At 38.5% G+C, this 13,484-nt stretch overlaps 1 pseudogene; it reads right to left on the bottom strand.

The window, feature by feature from the left end:
• Nucleotides 1–13,484, bottom strand: part of LOC107505625 — a 32,087-nt pseudogene extending 18,603 nt beyond the window's left edge.

Raw genomic sequence — 13,484 nt, 5'->3', positions numbered from 1 at the left:
CAGATGAGGCAGTTTATAGCTTCCTCCTAGTCCACATGATCTAGATCAGTCAAAATGGCTGTTGCACATTATGTGCAAGGCAGGAGGTCTAAGCACTTAATATATATATAAATCTTTTAATTCTCATAAGCATCTCAATTATTTAGCCCATTTTATCAATGAGTAAATTAAAGCCCAGGGAATGAAGCCCCTTGCCTGAGGACACAGAAGATGAACTTATGCAGAGAGATGCTGCTGCAGTATTCTCAGGCACCATTCTCTGTGGAAAATGTCAGTGCTGGCAAAATTGTGTATTGCACTTTCCATAGCCCTATCACTTGCTCCCTTTATATGGGAGAGAGTTATTTTGGAGAGTCCTGGCAGCTCAGCACTGAATAATCCAGAAATGCCTTCCCCATGGGTCCTTGGATCCATTATCCTCACAAGTTTTCACCACCCAAAGTCCTTCCTCTTAAAGTTTAAGAAATGTCCCTGCACCTGTTGACAACCATAAGATCCTCATGATCCCTGCAGCCAGCACACTGGGCTCCCTTCTGCCCATCGGAACTTTCACATCTCAACCAGCTTAAGGCTCCTGTTGCCTTTCTGCCAAGAGAGACCATGCTCCCAGCCCCTCTTGGGCTTGCTGAGGCCACCTCAGCACAGCAGGCCGAGACCCAGGCCTCATGTTCTCCTCATTTCTCAGTGCCAGCATGTGCTCCATGGAGAATCCGCCTGGCTGGGCAGCGGACACTGCTGGTGGGAGCCCAACAGGAGGCAGGAACTTTTTGCAAATATGTTCTCCCCACAGGCTCTGTGCATGGTCGTGCTTCAGGTCTGGGTGCAGAGGCCTGTGCGGGTAAGGGGGCCCCCAGAACAAACCCTCTTATTCTCCCCTAGCCCCAGTCTCCTCTGCCCCTTGCCCCTCTTGACACTCCTGTGACCCAGGGAAACTCACCAACAACCAGGAGTGGTTGATTGAAGCCACTAGGGATAGGCCCAGGGACATGTTCATGTCCTCTAAGGGTGCTGAAAGGGCAGATACACATGGTCACACTCATAGGCACACCCTCATTTGACCTGAGAGTCCAGGCTGGAGGCTGAGGAGGGGGAACTCTGGTGTAGGAGGGTGCAGGGCCTCAGTTCATGAGTCAAATCACTCACTGTGGAGCAAGATGGGCTGACATAGGCTGGTGGCAGCATCACAGCTATACAACTGTCCTGTTTGGTCAACTACCCCCGCCTTCAGAGGGGCTCCCACTATAAGTTTGGAGGCACAACCATGACATACACAAGATGGGGTGTCACAGGATGGTGGGGGCACAGGACACTTTGGGCTGCAAGGAGAAGTAAGACTTTTCTCTTGGCATTTGGCACTAATGAGGCTATTCAAAAATCAGGGCCCGAGTTTAACCCAAAAATGTTGAAGGACCGTGTTGGCTTTTTGTTTGTGTGTATATGTGTGTGTATATGTAAATATATGTATATTTATGTATACAAATGATTTGAGTTTTTTTTAACATTCACCAAAAATAAAACTATTCAAAACAAAAATAATATTTTTCAACCATGGGTAAGTGCATTTTATTCCTGAGGTATTGTTATTCCGAGTCACCCAATAAAATAGATCATCTCAAGTTAAATGGAAAAGTTTCCTGAAGCCATAAGTTTTCAAAACAAATGATAATTTTGTAATTAATTAAGCAAAACTGTAATATAAAAAATTTAAATTGGACAATTTAGAACACCTGTATCAGAATCCATATGGATATTGATAGTCATATAAATACAATGATTTATTTGCAAAACTCTTTGAGAAAATTTTTTTTTACAACTTAAAATAATCATATATTATTTCTTTTTTCTGGTTCTTTTTTTAAATTTAATTTTATTATTAGTTTCAAGTTTTTGGTTAGATATCTATATAGTTTATAAACGATCCCCTAATTGCTCCTTCTCTCCTCTGGCTCTCCACCTAGCCAATATATTAATGCTAACTGCATTCCCTGTTCCCCATCCCTGTTACCACCAATCAACTACTAATTTGTACTTCTTTAACCCTTCACCCCATTCTCCTAGTCCCCCAACCCACCTCCTCTCTGTAACCAGATTGTCCTCTGTATTTGTGTTTTTGATTAGTTTGTTCTTTTTGTTTCTTAGCTTTGCATTTAAGTGAAATCATATGGTATTTATCTTTCTCTGTCATACTTATTTCACTCAGCATAATAACCTCTAGGTCTATCCATGTCATTGCAAATGGTAGGATTTCATTTTTTTAGTGGCTGAGTAATATTCCATTGTATATATGTACCATTACTTCTTTATCCAATCGTCTGTTGATGAGCATTTAGGTTGCTTCCATACTTGGGCAATTGTAAATTGTGTTGCCATGATCATAGGGGTGCATAGATCTTTACAAATTCTTGTTTTGGTTTTCTTTGGATAAATACCCAGAAATGCAATTGCTGAGTCAAAAGGTATATCCATTTTAAACTTTTTGAGAAAACTCCAGACTATTTTAGATGTAGCGGCTGTACCAATTTGCAATCCCACCCACAATGTATGAGGGTTCCCCTTTCTCCGCATCCTTGCCAACACTTGTTCTTTGATTTATTGATGATAGCCATCATTGTTGATAGGTGTGAGATGATATCTCATTGTTCTTTTAATTTGCATTTCTGTGATGATTGAGCATCTTTTCATATGTCTATTGGTCATTTGTATTTCCTCTTTGGAGAAGTACCTGTTCAGGTCTTCTGCCCATTTTTTAATTGGATTGCTTGCTTTTTTGTTGTTGAGCTGTATGAGTTCTTTATATATTTTGGATATTAATCTCTTATTAGAGGTATCATTAGCCAATATCATCTCCCAATCAGATGACTGTCTTTTAGTTTTGTTGATTGTTTCCTTTGCTGTTCAAAAAATTTTTAGTTTCATGTAGTTCCATTTGTTTAGTTTTTCTTTTGTTTCCTTGCCCAGGGAGATAGATCCAAAAGGAAACTCCTGTTAGTAATATCAGAGAGTTTACTACCTATGTTTTCTTCTAGAAGTTATATGGTTTCGGGTCTTACATTTAAAACTTTAATTCTTTTTGAATCTATTGTATACAGTCTAAGAAGGTGGTCTAGTTTCTTTTCTTTTCTTTTTTATTTTGCATATATCTGTCCAGTTTTCCCAAAACCATTTATTGAAGAGACCGTCTTTACTTTATTATATGTATATTCTTGCCTCCTTTGTCATTTATTAAGTGAGTGTATAGGCATAGATTTATTTCTGGGCTCTCTATTCTGTTCTATTGGTCAATGTATCTGTTTTTATGCTAGTACCATGCTGTTTCAATTACTGTAGTGTTATAGTATAGTTTGATGTCAGGTAGTGTGATACCACCAACTTTATTCTTCTTTCTCGAGATTGCTGTGGCTATTTGGAGTCTTTTATAATTACATATAAATTTTAGGATTATATGTTCTAGCTCTCTGAAAAATGTCATTGTTATTTTGATAGAGATTGCATGAATTTGTAGATTGCTTTGTGTAGTATGGCCATTTTAACAATGTTGATTTTTCCTACTCATGAACATGGTATATGCTTCCATTTATTTGTATCTTCTTCAATATCTTTCTTCAATGACATACTTTTCTGAAAACAGGTCTTTTACCTCCTTGGTTAATTTGATTCCCAGTTATTTTATAGTTTTCAATGCAATTGTAAATGGGATTGATCGTTTTCTTAATTTCTCTTTCTGAAAGTTTAACATTGGTTTATAAAAATGTCACTGACTTCTGAATATTTATTTTGTAACCTGCTACTTTACTGAATTCATTGATCAGGTCTAATGGTTTTTTGGTGTAATATTTAGGGTTCTCTATATATAGTATCATGTCACCAGCAAATAACACGTTTTACTTCCTCCTTTCTAATTCAAATACCTTTCATTTTGCTTTCACGTCTTATTGCTGTGGCTAAGATTTCCAATACAATGTTGAAGAGAAGTGGTGAAAGTAGACATCTTTGTCTTGTTCTGATCTTAAGGAAAATGCTTTTAGCCTTTCCCCCATTGAGTATGTTAGCTGTAGATTTGACACATATGGCCTTTATTATGTTTAGGTATGTTCCCTCTATTCTCACTTTGCTGAGAGTTTTTATCATAAACAGATACTGGATTTTGTCTAATGCTTTTTCTGCATCTATTGATGTGATCGTATGGTTTTTATTTTTCAATTTGTTAATGTGGTGCATCACATTGATTTGCGAATATTGTACCAACCTTGCATCCCAGGAATAAATCCAACTTGATCATGATGTATGATATTTTTAATGTATTGCTGAATTCAGTTTGCTAATATTTTGTTGAAGATTTTTGCATCAATGTTTATGAGATATATTGGCCTATAGTTTTCTTTTCTTTTCTTTTCTTTCTTTTCTTTTCTTTTTTTTTTTTTTTGTAATGTCTTTGTCTGGTTTTGAAATCAAGGTGATGGTGGCCTCATAAAAAGAGTTAGGGAGCCTTTCCTCTTCTTGAATTTTTTGAATAGTTTGAGAATAGGTGTTAATTCTTCTTTGAATGTTTGGTAAAATTCACCTATGAAGCCATCTGGCCCAGGACTTTTGTTTTTTGGGAGGTTTTTGATTACTCATTCTATTTCATTGGTGATAATCAGTTGGTTCAGATTTTCTCTTTCTTCTTGACTCCATCTTAGGGGAGTGTATGTTTCTAGGAATGTAGCCATGTCTTCCAGATTGTCTAATTTGTTGGCATATAATTGCTCATAGTATTTTTTTTATGATCCTTTGTATTTTTGTGGGATTCATAGTTATTTCTCTTCTTTCATTTCTGATTTTAATTATTTGAGTCCTCTCTCTTTTTATCTTGATGAGTTTGGTTAAGGTTTGTCAGTTTGTTTATCCTGTCAAAGAAATAGCTTTTGGTTTCATTAATCTTTTTTTTTTAATTTTTAAATTTTATTTAGTTTCAAATATACAGTATATTGGTTAGACATCTATATAGTTCATAAAATGATCCCCATAATTGCTCCCTCCCTCCCCTGACCCTCCACCTAGCTAATTGCATTCCCTATTCCGTGCTCTCCATCCTCATGACCATCCATCAGCTACTAATTTGTACTTCTTTAACCCTTCATCCCATTCTCCCAGTCCCAAACCTCCCTCCCCTCTGTCCATCACCAAATAATCCACTATATTTCTGCGTCTGCTTTTCATTAGTTTGTTCTTTTTATTCCTTAGATTCTACACATAAGTGAAATCATATAGTGTTTATTTTTCTCTGTCTCACTTAAATACCTTCTAGGGCCATCAATATCTTTTCCCATTCTCTTCCTTTTAGCCTGTGTGTGTCTTTTAATCTGAAGTGATTATGTAGGGGTCTTGTTTTCTTATTCTTTCAGCCACTCTGTCTTTTGGTTGGAGCACTTAATTCTGTTCCATTGGAGGTACTTATTGATAGGAATGTAGTTGTTACCATTCTTTATTGTTTTTGATACATGTTTTTTTTTTTTTTTCTTAAAGAAGTCTCTTCAACATTTCCTGTAATACTGGCTCGGTGGTGATAAATTCCTTTAGTTTATTTTTGTCTGGGAAGCTCTTTATCAGTCCTTCAACTCTAAATGATGGCTTTTCTGGATAAAGTATTCTTGGTTGTAGATCCTGGGTCTTCATCAAGTCGAATATTTTGTACCAAGCTTTCTGTCCTGCCAAGTTTCTATTGAGGAATCAGCTGCCAGTCTTATGGGTGTTCTCTTATAAGTAACTGTTTTTCTCTTACTGCTTTTAATATTCTTTCTCTGTATTTAATCTTTGGCATTTTAATTATGATGGGTCTTAGTGTGGGCCTCTTTGGATCCCTGATTTTTGGGATTCTCTAAGCTTCTTGGGGTTTCACCAGGTTAGAGAAGTTTTCCATCATTATTTCTTCAAACAGCTATTCAACATCTTGATTTTCTTCAGGTATGTTAATCAGATGAATATTCAGACCCTTAATAGTGTCCCATATGCTCCTTAAATTATTTTTATAGTCATCTTTTTTTCTTGCCATTGTGATTGAGTGTCCTTGGCTTTCCCATTTTCTAGATAGGTCATTTGATCCTTTCTTTATTCACTTTGTTTATTCCTTTGTTTATTCCATTTAATATACTTCTCATCTCAGATAATGTGTTCTTCATTTCTGATTGGTTCCCTTTTGTAAGTTCTCATTCCATTTTTATGTGTTTTTCTCTTTGTTGAAGTTCTCACTGAATACATCTACACTTCCCATAAGTGTATTAGGTATCTTTATAACCAGTGTTTTGAACTCTGAATCTGTTAGATTACTTGACTCCATTATATCTGGATCTCTCTTCTACTCTCTCATATGGTTTCTGCTTCTTTGTCTTCCCATTTTGGCTGCCTTTCTGTGTTCGTTTCTATCTATTAAGCAAAACTCCTAAGTCTCCCGGTCTTAAGTCTGCGGTAGTACAGTCCTGAGAGGGGTTCAGCTACAGGCCAAATTTAGCCCAAGCCTGTCCCCATTTTGGGTCACCTGTTAAAGTTCAGCAAGCAATCCTCAGATGCTGTGCTTATACTTGCCTTAAAAGGCCACCAGAAACCAAGGCCAGCTGCCTCTACAGTGTGAGTCTCAGCAAGGAGCACCTGACTTGCTGAGGATATACCTCTCTGTGGCTTGTCGATGGGGCCATGAGTTGGGGTATGTGGGGTTTCAGGGAATCCTCTAGGCTGAGCAACCTCTGTTATCCAGTTTGATGACATCACAGCTATGGGGCAACAGTGTCCAGCACACTCGTACAGAGGAGTGCTCAACAGGGAACAATGGATACCGCCGGCACTTCTCTACCGAACAAGGCCTTGACCCTCACTCCAACAATGTCTCCCTGTAATTCCCTGATGCCCCCTGTGTACAGCCTAATTGGCACTGGTGCTCATAGCGAACAGGTCCATCAGCACGAAAAACCGCTCACAGACGCAGCCCCTTTAAGAGGCGTCTACCGCTGCCACTGCAACAGCCTCTGTCTCACTCAGCTACTAGAGACCCAGCAACCCTACATCCTTGCCATATCCTACGTTCTGCAATTGCAGGGTGATTTATTGGATTTCTCCCTAGCTGTATGGCTTGTTCATCTAGATCCCAAGTGATTTTTCCTTGCTGCTTGCTCCTTGTTTCTGCCACAACTTTGATTTGGTTGCTAGAGGGATGAACAGAGCCTCTATCATCTAACCATTTTTCCCCCTGTCTCATTAATCTTTCGTACTGTTTTTCTAGATTCTATTTTGTTTATTTCCTCTCGGATCTTTATTATTTCCTTCCTTCTATTCACTTTGGGCATTGTTTGCAGCGCTTTTCCTAGTTCTTTTAAGCGTAAGGTTAGATTGTTTATTTGAGCTTTTTCTAGTTTCTTGAGGTAGGCCTCAAGAAGTTCTTGCTATGACTTTCCCTCTTAGGATTGTTTTTGATGTGTCCCATAGATTTTGAGTCATTGTTTTCATTTTCATTTGTCTCTAGATATCTTTTGATTTCTTCCTTGATCTCATTGATAACCCATTCACTGTCTAGTAGTAGCATGTTAGCTTCCATGAGTTTGTGTATTTTCCAGTTTTTTCTTGTAGTCGATTTCTAGTTTCATGCCATGGTGATCAGAGAAGACAGTTGATATGATTTAAATCTTCTTAAATTTTACTGAGACTTATTTTGTGTTCTAACATGTGATCTATCCTAGAAAATGTCCCATGTGCACTTGAGAAGAATGCATATTTTGCTGCTTTGGGGTAAAATGCTCTGAAAATATCTATTAAATCCATCTGGTCTAGTGTGTCTTTTAGGCCCATTGTTTCCTTACCGATTCTTTGCCTAGAAGAACTGTCCATTGGTATCAATGGGGTGTTTAAGTCTCCTACTATGAGTGTATTACTGTTGATCTCTCCCTTTATGTCAGTCAATAATTGCTTTATGTATGTAGGTGCTCTTATGTTGGGTGTATATATGTTTACTAGGGTTATGTCCTCTTGATTTACTGATTCCTTTATCATTATGTAATGCCCTTCTTTGTCTCTTCCTATAGCCTTTGTTTTAAAGTCTATTTTATCTGATATAAGTATTGCTACCCTGGCTTTCCCCCCCCCCCCATTTCCATTTGCATGAAATATCTTTTTCCATCCCTTTACTTTCAGGCTGAGTGTCATTTGATCTGAAGTGGGTCTCTTGTAGACAGCATATGCATGGGCCTTGTTTTCTTACCCATTTGGCTTCCCTATGTCTTTTGATTGGAGCATTTAATCCATTTACATTATTCGCCATTCTATTATTTGTATTTGTTTTTTCTTTTATACCACTCCTCTTTTTACAGAAGTCCCTTTAACACACCACGTAATACTGGCTTGTTGGTGATGAATTCCTTAAGCTGTTTCCTGTCTGGGAAGCTCTTTATCTCACCTTCCATTTTAATGGAAAGCCTTGCTGGGTAGAGTATTTGTGGTTGTAGATTCTTGTTTTCCGTAACTTTGAATACTTCTTGCCAGTTCCTTCTGGCCTGCAAAGTTTCCACTGATAAATCAGCAGGCATTCTTATGGGGTGCCTTTCTCTTGCTGCTTTTAAGATTCTCTTCTTGTCTTTGACCTTTGGCATTTTAATTATGATGTGTCTTAGTGTAGGTCTGATTGAATTCCTCTTGTTTGAGACTCTTTGTACTTCCTAAACTTGTGTGTCCAATTCTTTTGCCAGGTTAGGGAAGTTTTCTGTCGTTATTTCTTCAAATAGATTCTCAATCCCTTGCTCTCTCTCTTCTCCTTTGGGTACTCTTATGATCTGGATATTGTTATGCTTCATGTTGTCCCAGAAGTCCCTTACACTATCCTCATTTTTTAAATCTTTGTTCTTTTTGTTGTTCTGACCGGGTATATTCTGTTGCCTTGTCTTCCACTTCACCGATTTGCTCATCTGCTTCATCCAATCTACTGTCGAATTCTTGTAGTGTATTCTTGATTTCAGTTATTGTATTCTTCATTTCTGTCTGGTTCTTTTTTATGGTTCCTATGTCCTTTTTTATGCTTACTATCTCTGTGTTGATGTTCTCATTGTGCTCATCCATTCTTTCCATGAGTTCATTGAGCATCCTTATAATCATTATTTTGAACTCTGTCTCTGCTAGGTTACTTGCTTACATTTCGTTTAGTTTATTTTCTGGTGTTTTCTCCTGTTGTTTCATTTGTGGCATGTTTCATTGTTTTCACATTATTGACCTTTCTGTGTTTGTTTTTACGCGTTAGGAATATTTGTTTCATCTCTCGGCCTTGTCCAGATGGCCTTATGTGGAAGGTGTCTTGTGTGGTCCAGTGGCACACTCTTTCTGATCCCCATGCCAAGGGCTCTGGACATGATCTTGTGAGGGTTATGTGTGATCTTCTGTTGTAGTAAGCCTTTATTGGTGTTAGTACATCAGTTTTGCGGGGGGCGGGGGGGGGAGGTTTACGCTCAGGCTGACTAATTGTGGGAATTGGCTGTGTCCACAGGGTAAGAGTTGCTGTGTGGGGGGTGACCCCACTGGGTGGGTAAGGTCTTCTTATAGCCATTTTATCTTTTGCTTTCTGGTAGGTCGGTGTTTCCATTGTTTCCTTGTCCTTGTGCTTCTGTCTTCTTTATTTTGGTTGGCTTTTGTGGGTCTTGCCTCTGGTTCTTCCTGTTTTATGTTATATACTTCCGGCTCTGAATCTTTGGTGTGTGGTTACCATTATGAATATGTAAAGAATAGTTATATAGGGACAGTTGTCCATTTTCTTCTGCGCATGCCTTATCTCCCTTCGCCTTTGCAAATTTGGATCTTTGAATCCTCTTTTTTTCAGTCATTGTTATCTCAATTTGTCCCTATGTATGCTGAACGTTCATTACTATCTTGCTATCGCAATTCTCTTCTTATTATTTAAGCATATAATGCCTTATTCTTAGTAAAGATTGCACTCCTCTGCTTCTATTTGCCTGATAGTCACTTCACTCCTAATTATATATTTTGTTGTTGTTATTTTGTTTTAGGTGAGTTGATCCCTTTAAGTATTTCCTGTAGTGCAGGCCTCGTAGTGGAGAAGTCCTCAATTTTTGTATGTCTGGAAAGGTCTTAATTTCTCCTTCATATCTAAAGGAGAGCTTAGCTGGATACATTATTCTAGGCTGGTAGTTCCTTTCACTTAATAGTTTAAATATTTGATTCCACTCCTTTCTGGCTTGTAAGGTCTGCACTGAGAAGTCCGAGGATAAGTTACCATTTTCTGTCTGGCTGCCCTGAGAATTCTGTCTTTGTCATTGATTTTTGATAACTTTAATATAATGTGTCTTGGTGAAGGCCTTATTGGGTTGAGATAATTGGGTGTTCTGTTGACTTCTTAAATTCTAAGCTCTAGCTCATTCCTTAGATTTGGGAAATTCTCATCCACCGTTTGTCTGAAAATGCTTTTTGGTCCCTGCTCCTTTTCCTCACCTTCGATAATGCCCAATATTCTTCAGTTTCCTCTTCTGATAGTATCAGCTCGTTCTTATATTTCTCTTTCATTAGTTTTCATTATTTGGTTTCCCTCTTCTTCCTTCTGATGTATTTCTAGATTTCTGTTTTAGATATCACCGATCCTTTCCTCCATTTGGTTGACTCTATTTCCCAAGCTTGCTATTTCATTTTTCAACTCTTGCAGTGTGTTCTTCATCTCCAGTTTTATTTGGTTCTTTTTGAGGGTTTCAATTTCCTTGATCTGCTCATCTCGTTGTTTTTTCAATTCTCGGAATTGTTGATATGAGTTATTTTCAATCGTATTGAGTTTTTTCAGAAGTGCCATCCTGAATTCTGTCATTTAAGTCGCATATTTCTATGTCTGTAAGCTTATTTTCTGGAGATTTTCTCTTTCTTTCTGAAATGCCTTGTCATCTTGGTTGTTCATGGTGTTTAATGGACTATGCCTCTGCCTGGGCATTAATGGAAGTGTATTCCGTTGTTTTTCCAGAAAGAAGATTTGTTATACAATGGTTTCTCTTTAGCCTGCTACAAAGAAAGTGCTTTTCTTTTGGCGTCCAGTAGGTGGCGCGTAAGCCTCTTGGATCCATGCTTTATATAAAGCCTGATTTTTTTTTCTTGCAGAAATTTAATCACACTTGCTATCTCAGTTTCTGTCCCTGTCTGTATTAGCAAACAGTTTCGTAGCATTTGCTCAGATTCCCCTGGAGCTCCTCGGTGATGAGTCTAGAAACGTATAGGGAGGGGAAGGGGCCCTCTGGATTTGGAGTTGGGGGCTGTGACCCAGCCTTCAACTGTGGCCAGTAAAAACCGACTGTTGTTTCTCTCCAGCCCCACCCCACTTCTCTGCTTTCTGCCCTGATGACTGGGCCTTGCTGCCTACTGCTTAAAAGTCCCAGCATTTCCAGGCAGGCCTGTTCAGGGAAGTCACATCACCTTCTTCCCTTCCTCTTCTCCTGCAGGGAACTCCAGAGGCTGCAAGAGGTAGCTTCAGTCTCAGCAGTGTTTGCTCAGATTCCCCTGAGGCGCTGCTGTGTTCTGTCTCGAGGGTGTTGGGGGAGGAGCCCTGTGAGTTAGAAGCTGGGGGTTGCAGCTCAGCTTCCGTTTGGCAACCACAGTCGGTCCGTAAAAATCAACTATTATTTCTCTGTGGCCCCGTCCCTCGCCTCTGCTTTCTGCCCTGATGACTGGGCCATGCTGCTAGGCAGGGTCGTTCAGGGAAGTTACCACACTTTCACGCTTCCTTCTCATCCTGCAAGGAGCTCCAGCGACTGCGAGAGGCAGCTTCTTTGTTTCTCCCACTCCACCACCTGACACCCAGGATTCTGACCTGTGGTAGTTCTTATGTGCAGATCCCACACTCAGATGTGCTGGTGTGCAGTTTGGGTGTTTTTTGTTCAGTTTTAGATGTTCAGCTTATTGTTATTTCAGGGGGAGAGATCTGAAGATGTCTCTCACTCCACCACGTTTCTCCAGTACAACAACAAAATTTTTAAATGGCAAAGGACTTGAACATACGTACATCCAAAATTTTTCAGTGGGCAAAAGACTTGAACAGACGTATATCCAAAGATATACAAATAGCTAACAAGCACATAAAGAGATGCTCAACATCACTAATCATCAGGGAAATGCAAATCAAAAGCACAATGAGAAACTACCTCATCCATTAGGATGCATGTTATTAAAAAAAAAAAATAACAAGTGTTGGAAACATTGGAATCCAGGGACACTGTTGGTAAAAATGTAAAATGGTGCCGCTGCTATAAGAAACAATATGGTGTTCATCAAATAATTAAAAATAAAATTACCATGTGATTTATACCCCAAAAGTATTGAAAACGGGATCTTGGAGAGATATGTTCGTAGCAGTATTATTCATAATAGCCAAAATGTAGAAGCATCGGAAGTGCCTATTGGTGGATAAATAAAATGTACATATGTAAGTATAATTATGTACAAATATAAATATATGTGATGGAATATTATTCAATTTCAAAAGGAAGAAAATTTTAACATATGCTATAACATGGATGATCCTTGAGAACATTATGCTAAGTGAAATAAACTAATCACAAAAAGACAAACACTGTTATGATTCCACTTATCAGTGATAGAGACACTCAGAAACAGACAGTGGAATGCCAGGTAGTTGCCAGGGGCTGGGGGGAGAGGAAATATGGAGTTGGTTAATGGATATAGAAGTCCAGTTTTGCAAGATGAAAAGAGTTCTGGAGACGAATGGTGGTAATGGTCGTACAACAATGGGTATGTACTTGATACTACTAGACTGTACACTTAAAACTTGGTAAGAAGGTAAATTTTAAGTTCTGTGTATGTTACCACAATTTAAAATAAAAATAAAATTTCAAGCAATCATATGAATCCCTGATATTGCTTTAGTGTAAAAAGCAGCCTCCTAACTCGCCTATTTCTCCACAGGGCAGCATTGCAAAGATGAACACCCAATGGCCATAATTTGATCAAATTCAAAATTCTCTCTTTTTGCCTCAACACTGAATCAAAGTTGAAGAGTGTATTGTTTAACCGCCCCCATCCTCTGTGAATAAAGTGTATACAGACCAAACTTTTTAGTCCAGCTCTCCATCGGCAGTGATCCCACCCCTTTTCTACCACTCACAGAGGAATATTAATTACAAAGAAACAAATTTCATTTGCTGTTACTCAGGTGTTCAACAATAAAAAAAAAAAAAAAAAAAAATTAATCAAGCTCTTCTCCCTCATTTGTGCACTGCACCAAAGCCTAGAGCTGATTCAGACTTTTCATATAAGTGACTTAAACCCAACTATAAAGTGGCACGTTTACTCTGTCACATTTGTTTTTCATTGCTATTCCACTGTATACCTATGACATTACACAAAATCCAAACTGTTTCTTGATAAAAGAATTTTGCCCACAGCTTACTCTTCCAGTATATTTTCCAGATACTGTGGGTAGCCTACCCAGAGGCCAGTAGCACTGCTACCTTCTTTCTGGCTGGCAT

This window comes from Rousettus aegyptiacus, unplaced genomic scaffold, assembly GCF_014176215.1.
Source record: "Rousettus aegyptiacus isolate mRouAeg1 unplaced genomic scaffold, mRouAeg1.p scaffold_m13_p_8, whole genome shotgun sequence".
NCBI lineage: Eukaryota > Metazoa > Chordata > Mammalia > Chiroptera > Pteropodidae > Rousettus > Rousettus aegyptiacus.
This window is presented reverse-complemented; position numbering and strand designations above follow the sequence as displayed.